Here is a 7550-nt window from a genome sequence, read left to right as displayed (position 1 = left end):
TCTTTATCTTTTGGACATTAATTCTTCACATTCTTAGCCTCTTTAGTTCTCAAATTCGTCCATCCACTTTGGCCCATGCATTTGCTATCCATTCCAAGCCCGAAACATGCTCCAAAGGCCTCCAAAATGCATCTTCTTGCATACTTTGTACTTAGAGTCTTTCACTTTGCATGTGGGCTTCTTTGCATGTGTATGAGTTGTCATTGTTTATCCTTGCAATTACACACACACACTTGCACACACATATGCCCAAAACGTCCATCCTCATGCATGCAATCCATTTGAGCCCAATATTGATCCAACATGCACCAAAATGCACTTTTCTTGCCAAGGTTGTTATTAAGACCTACAAACAAATGAAAATGGCTTTAAACACTAAAATAACTAAAGAAACACAACGTAAACGCACAAGAACAAGCCAATTAAGTCGCATAAATATGCTCCTATCAGATCACAGTCCAAAGGGGGCAAAAAGTGTTGGAAGTTGAACCTTGCACAAATCAGTAAATCAATCTTGGAGAAGACCAGAATCACTGCTCTCGGAATTTGAATTGTTGGAAGCTGAAACTTCAGGCTTAGCATCTTCCATCTTCATCATAGTTAATGTTGTCTATAATGAGACAACAAAAGGTCATTAAATTTAAAATAAAATAAGAATTTAAAAAAAAAACACTAATAAAAATCATACTATTTGAACTAAACCTATATCCCAACCAAACACAACAAATGCACCCTAACAATATCTATAACTGTAGAAATAAGGAACCAACAGATTTCACTTCAATAGCAAAAAAGAAAACTGACCTTTGCGTAGCGGCAAAGAGAAAATGTACAAAACAGAACACCACCACCTATTCAAAAAAGACAAAAATAAAAAAGTAAGATCAATAGAGTGACTATAAGTAGTTTGAATAGAGTCATGGCTAGATTAATATCAGAGCATTGTGTCATTTGCAATGACATATATACTTCTTAAAGAAGATTTATTTATTCTGTAATAAGGTGAAAGGGAAGCTACTTTGAGCGTATCAACTCATCCATGGCAAAGCCGCTGCATAAATGAAAGAAAAGAAGAGAAGCTTTTTATTTTTAGCTAAAATAAATTGGTATCTCAGGTTGAATAAGTCCCAAAGAATTAAGTGAGAGTGAGTTTATGTGTGGAGCTAAAGCTTTGTGTATATAACCAGACCTTTCTTCCTCTCCCTTTCACTACTCATGTTGTATATTATCTGACTAATCTGTCTGTCTCCTCATAATTATCAAGAGGCAACGTGTATATAATACATCACACGTATCATCTTTTTGATAGTTTGTGTTTCAAATGAATTGAAAGGTATTGTATGAGAATATCTTGCCTAAATGAAATGAAACAAATTTCAGGGTGAACTATTGGTCACTGTACACCTATCTTGTAAGTTCCATAAATTTTTCATCATCACCCCTCCTCAGTACCATGGCAAGAAACTCCATAACCTGTATCCTCTTTTAGAAACACTTGGGAGGAAAGCCCTAGTGAACACTAAGAGAGTTTGGAGAAAAATTATTAATATTACTTAACAAAGTAAGAATCTTGATTCATCCATGATCCATTCGATAACTAAACTCATACAAAAAAAACATAAAACCCCAGAAAAAACAATAATCTACGGATATCTAAAATGCAAGCATATAATATAACAAATGGATTTCTCAATCGAACTCATATGCTTCGGTTTTCCAAGCAGAGAACCATAAAAATAAAAGACACCAAACCAGAAACATGAGCAGAAGAGTGGCTGCTTGCCTGTGTGAGTGTCGAACATGGAAAAGGCGTTTTTTTTTAGAGAGTGATAGAGGGCCTACAAACAGTAAAATTCAACATAAAATCAAAGTCAAGAGATTTTTACAACATTGAATTGATCCTGGAGAGAGGGCTAGATAGAGAAGGAGAGGAAGAGAGGAGAGATAGATTACAATACCTTGCCTTTGCGTAACACACGGTAGGGGGTTAGGAGCTAGTGGCCAATTATTACCTAATTTGATAGAATTTGGCCAGAACTGAGCTCGCAAACTCTCTATAAACTCGCCGAAAAACGTAGCAGTCAGGGTTTGAACTGAAAATCACAAATTTGAGGCACATTTTCTCATACATTAACTGTAGAATATACCTGAGGTTATGAGGAGTTGCTTGAGACCAACCTCGAGGTTGGCCATCGCATGAATTGTAGGAAACGTCGCCGGAACCCTGAGAAAGCTTCAGCCGGTCAACCTCTTTAAGTAGTAGGACCCAACTTCTCAGTATCTCAAGTCTTTCGGGTGCCCCGCAAGACACAGCTGCTTCCTCCAATCTCTGTATACTCTTCTTCACACTCCTAAAGCTCCGAACTCCCTGTAAACAAATGCGAATGAGAAAAAAAGGTGGAAAATGTGAAAGATGATGGAAATTGTGAAATTACCATTCGGTCCTAGAACTGTTTAGAGGCTTGGCCAGCAAGCTGGACGACGGAGTCGGCGTAGTTCATGACGGTGCAGGTGACATTGTTCTTGTTGCCAACCTCCACTGCCTTGTTCACCGCCAAATCCGGCCATGACATTTTCTTTGACTTGTTAACACAATAACAGAAAAAACACACATCAACAATCCCAAATCACAAATTCTGATGCAATCAAATTAATCCCTACCTAACTACTCATTTCTCATTTCCAATATCCGCCCCCATATCTCAGTTTAAACCCTTAAACCATCCTTACAGAATTGGTCAATCTGTTCCTAATTTCTTCCTTCATCCCACACATATGCTCTCTAAGAACTACAAACTCCCATTCCCCATAAATACAATTTCCCAACATTATACTCCCTAAGCAAATAATACTGAAAACTTAAAAATGTCGGGTTGGTACTTTAGGATGCAAGGAGTACCAGTTCTAGTATTACCATTTGAGAGAATAATGTAATTTTTCAAGGACAAATCATAGAGAAAAAAGATCGAAACAAATGGCTTACCAATTGAGTTGACTCCCTTCTGCAACAAAGGAAGCATGCGAACATGCAACATACCTGAAAAAATCAAACGCTAATAAGAAGAAATATTGGAGAATCTAATATACACGAAATATTTAGGATTTTAAAAAATTAAGAATTAAATTATACGAATACAATTCTGAGTGTATCAATTTGAAAATTTTGAAAAGAGCATACCTGTTCTTGGTGGTTGATTGGGTCAAAAAGTACCTGATGTTGTTGAACCCTCAAGAAACCCAAGCAAAATCAAAACATTCCTACACAATTGACAAAGGGGGTTTGGAAAGGACAAAAACTACATCTAATCAAACAAACAGATGAAAGCATGGATTTTTATTGTCTTAGCCACATACCCATCTCGTCATTTGCCTGAAATCCCAATTTTCTACTAATTCACAATACAATGGCATGAATTTATACAAATTGTCAAAAACAATGAGAAAAATTACCATAAATTTCAAATCTTTTGTGGGTTCAGAGTAATTACCAGAGAGGCGAAAGCAAAAATCAAAATTAGGCCGATTTTTTCAAAACCAGAACAGCTCCGATCTGAGAAATACAGTGCAATTTCTGAAATAAAGGAGTGAGAAAACCCTATATCCTCAAGAACCATAATTTATAAACCGCAAACAAAAACAAAAATGAGAGACTAATCCTCAAATATGATACCATTCCTCTTTCTCTCTCTCTCTCTCTCTCAACTCTTTGTTAAAACCCAATTATCTCATGGTCAAATTTTTGCTTACTTGTAAAGATGTCTTTAACTTCCTCTAATTATTCACATTATCTCATACTTACTCTCTGATATCTACTTAATCAGAAAGCTATGACAATAATACAACACACATTCTTTGGAATTTCGATATGGATATAAATGCGGACTATTTTAATTTTTCAGTTAATCTTTTTTCTTGAGAACTCAAGACGCACAAATTCGGTCTCATCAAAACGTAATGGGGATATTAATTTTTCAGTGATGTTTCAATTGTGATTACAAATCCCACATACAATTGTCTTCATGACAGGGGGAGAACAATTTTTTACCATGTACCTAATAAATCATGGTATTAATTTCAAAAAAGAACACATATATACCCTACCCCATAAGGGTCAATAGGTCTCAGTTGCATATGAGGGGTGAAAGATCATATATGCATAAGGCAACTGAAACACGTTTAGTTATTATTTTTGTGATATACTGCCAATGGATTGCCATCCAACATATTTTACATATAATATTTTGATAACATCGCACGGGCATTGCCTAGAAACAACATACATAATGAATTGAGCAGGAAAATAAGCACTTCCTCATATGAGATATTATTAAACTGGAATTATACTAATAAACCAGGAAATAGATAAGACATTATGAAGAGCAGGAAAATGAACTCACCGCCCCAACAGAAGCCTACAACACCAATTGCAGAAACACCTTTACTTCTTAAAGCTTCAATTACCAGTTTTGCATCTTCGATTTCTTTTGGCTTGTCGATATGAAAACATGAGGATTTGGAGGAAAGAAAAGTTCAACAATTAATCATTCAAATTAGTGGAAAACAATTACAATGTAAAATTAACCAAAAAACTTATAAACAAACATTAGAGAGTCAGAGCTCATTCATGTAAAAGTATTAGAGAGTCAGAGCTCAACATTTAACCCATTTTGAGTGCAGCCTTACAATTAATTTTAAGGGAATGAAATATGCTAATTCAAGTGAATAAAAAAAAATATAAGTTCACAAAACTTGATATAACATAATACATAGGCGGAATACTTCGGTTTTGAGGGGCTAATTCCATTGAGCAGTGCCTTCCGTGAAACACGCAACAATCACTAATCAACAATTTAAACCCAAAACAAATCGATTATATAGAAAACCTAAATCGGCCAAGCAGCAAAAACAAATACCCAGAAACTGAAATCAAGAAAATACGAATGCGAGTGAGTGAAAGTTTGGGACTATTTGGGTAAAAAAACCTGAGCTTCTTCGGCCTCCACGGGATCAATGCTTCTGCAACACAAAACTCTGAAACCAACCCGAGATGGCTTCCAGCTGGAACCAAAACTCTGAAACCAACCCTAGGCTTAGCCGTCCCTTCCTGCCTCGCCGTATCTCTGCGCACACCTTACTGAGAAAAAGCAAAACCAAACTTTCGGGCAGCCCTACCTCTTGCTTTGCTCATCCTACCCCTCCCTCTCTCCTCCAATTTTTCTTTCCAGGACCTTCCCTCTCGGCTCTTCTTTCACGCACGATGCCTCCTCTCTCCTCTCTCCTCTCTCTTCTCTCTGGCATCGCTGCAGGCTAGGCCTACCCTCTGTCGGCGATTCATCCGAAACACCTAACCACATACAAAACCGACTTAAACTAACCCAGCCACAGCCCAAAGCCGCGAAAGCCCATCCAACTAAACCTCAAAAAAAAAAAAAGCCCAGCTGAAACCTTAAAGCAATGGCATGTCCGTAAATAAAGTGAAATTCAGGTACAATGAACAATAAGGAACAGTGGCAATTGCAATGCTTTCTTTAGACTAAAGTAATAACTAGTGTGTAATACCCGCGCATTGCCGCGGGAATTTGGAAAAGCGTTAACTGGAAAAGGAGGATTACATTCAGTTACAAAACATAGAAATTCCTGGTACAAAGATACAAAAAACATTATAATAACTGAATTTCTTGTAATAACCCCATCTAATATACTTTGTGTTCGAGCTTTTGCATACAAAAAATGAGGAGATGCTGTTGTATGGGGATGCAAAAAATATTGTTGAGTTTTGGGCAAAAAAAGATATGTACAGGTTTTTAAACATGTTAAACATGATTTAACGGTAAACATTCTTGATCGGAGTAGTGAAAGGTGTCTTCAGCCCTTGTTGTCATTGATAAAGCAACCTGAACAAAGAGGAATAGAACAGAACATATTTAGATAGAATTTAGTATCACATTTAAATGGTAATCGAGGAAAAGATAAAACAACTTGAAAGCATACTAACCTAATCATTGTTTCAAGTGCTGTTGTGTGGCTTTGCTTGAGCAGGGGATGGTTTTTTTTTAATAACTTGATGGGAACCTCATCATATTCTCTTGGATCAACTTCTGAAATTTCTTCAGATTCACTGATTTAAATGATTATGCAACATTAATATAGTTGTTCACAAAAAGAAGAAAAGATGATTCCTAATTATAATTCATAGTATTGAAAATGTTTGATATGTAAATTTTAAGAAAGTTGAAGTGAACACATGGAAATTTTTGGAAACATGATGTAAAAATATAAACAGCATACTTGAGAATAGTATGAAATTAGATATCAAACCTTTGTTCACCAGGAATGAAAAGCACTCTTCTCACATATTCTCTTTTTCGTTTATAAGATTGATCACTTGGTTCAGGTGTTGAGGTAGAAGATGATACAATGGTGGAACACACTGTCAACTCCTTTGATAACGTTTGTGGAGTGATTGGTTCGATGCTTGTATCTTCGGATACATTGTGAATGAGCACATTGATTGAGTTGAAGTTATTTCTCCTATTTCCAAACCGCAAGTGGAAGATTTTCTTTTGGCCAATCAATCTTAAGAATTCGTTTGGCAGTTGTTGTTGGTCAACTAACATTTGATTTATAACCAAATCTTTGCATGCCATACCAAAGAGTTTTTCACCAGATTTCCCAATTATTAAAGCACTGATTTCATTAGTAGCATCTTTAAGAATTAAACTGACTTTATACCTGTTATTAAAAGTCAAGGTACTTAACTTTTATTGGTGGTATAATTCATTATTAACACACATAATTAAAATGTTGTACCAAAACATATTACAAATGAGAAGTAATGATGATTGTATTAAATGCATGTAGAACCAAATCTGATGAAAGACCTTAAAAAAAAAAAAAAAACAGAGATTTATGTATTAAATCTTACCAAGGTGTTGGAATCTGGTTTGGATGCTTTTGGCAAGTGAGTTGGCCAGTTGTTGGATAAAAATGAAAGAGCAAAGGAAAATTTGAGGAAAGAAAGAGATAAAAATGAAAGAAAAAGAAAGAAATCCTCTTAGCAGAAAGTTCCCGAATGATCAACACGTGAAAGACAGAAAGCAGAGCAAAACAAAAAAATAAAATAACCAAAGGCAACTTAGGCAAGGCGGAAGACAGCGGGGCTTCTTACAATTTTTAAGCTTTGTTTTTCATGCATGCAAAATTTTTTATAATTTTTTATTGTGTTATGTGCCACAAACCTAGATTAACTCTTTTTTTTTTTAAATATTTATTGTCAGTTTTGTTATCATCATTTTTTCTTTCTTTGTGCCCACACTCTGCAAGAGACTTTGCATGCAAATTTTTTTATAATATTTTATTGTGTTGTGTGCCATAAACAGTATTCCATGCCATCTACTCAGATGTGCCGATTAACTTTTTTTTTTTTAAATATTTGTTGTCAATTTTGTCATCATCATTTTATCTTTCTTTGTGCCTACACTCTGCAGGAGACTTTGCATTCAAATTTTTTTATAATATTTTATTGTCTTGTGTGCCACAAACAATGTTCC

The 7550-nt window shown here is 35.4% G+C and overlaps 1 long non-coding RNA gene across 1 annotated transcript; it reads right to left on the bottom strand.

Moving 5' to 3' along the window:
• Nucleotides 1-2983: 2983 nt before the first annotated feature.
• Nucleotides 2984-5537, bottom strand: LOC126614809 (uncharacterized). The gene is made up of 3 exons (XR_007620531.1): nt 4983-5537; nt 4398-4488; nt 2984-3258 (listed from the first exon to the last, which is right to left on the bottom strand). It is a non-coding gene; the product is annotated as an uncharacterized LOC126614809 (long non-coding RNA).
• Nucleotides 5538-7550: the final 2013 nt, after the last annotated feature.

The sequence above is a fragment of the Malus sylvestris genome, chromosome 3, assembly GCF_916048215.2.
Source record: "Malus sylvestris chromosome 3, drMalSylv7.2, whole genome shotgun sequence".
Lineage (NCBI taxonomy): Eukaryota > Viridiplantae > Streptophyta > Magnoliopsida > Rosales > Rosaceae > Malus > Malus sylvestris.
The sequence above is the reverse complement of the archived record's forward strand: the minus strand, read 5'-3'. Positions and strand labels throughout refer to the sequence as shown.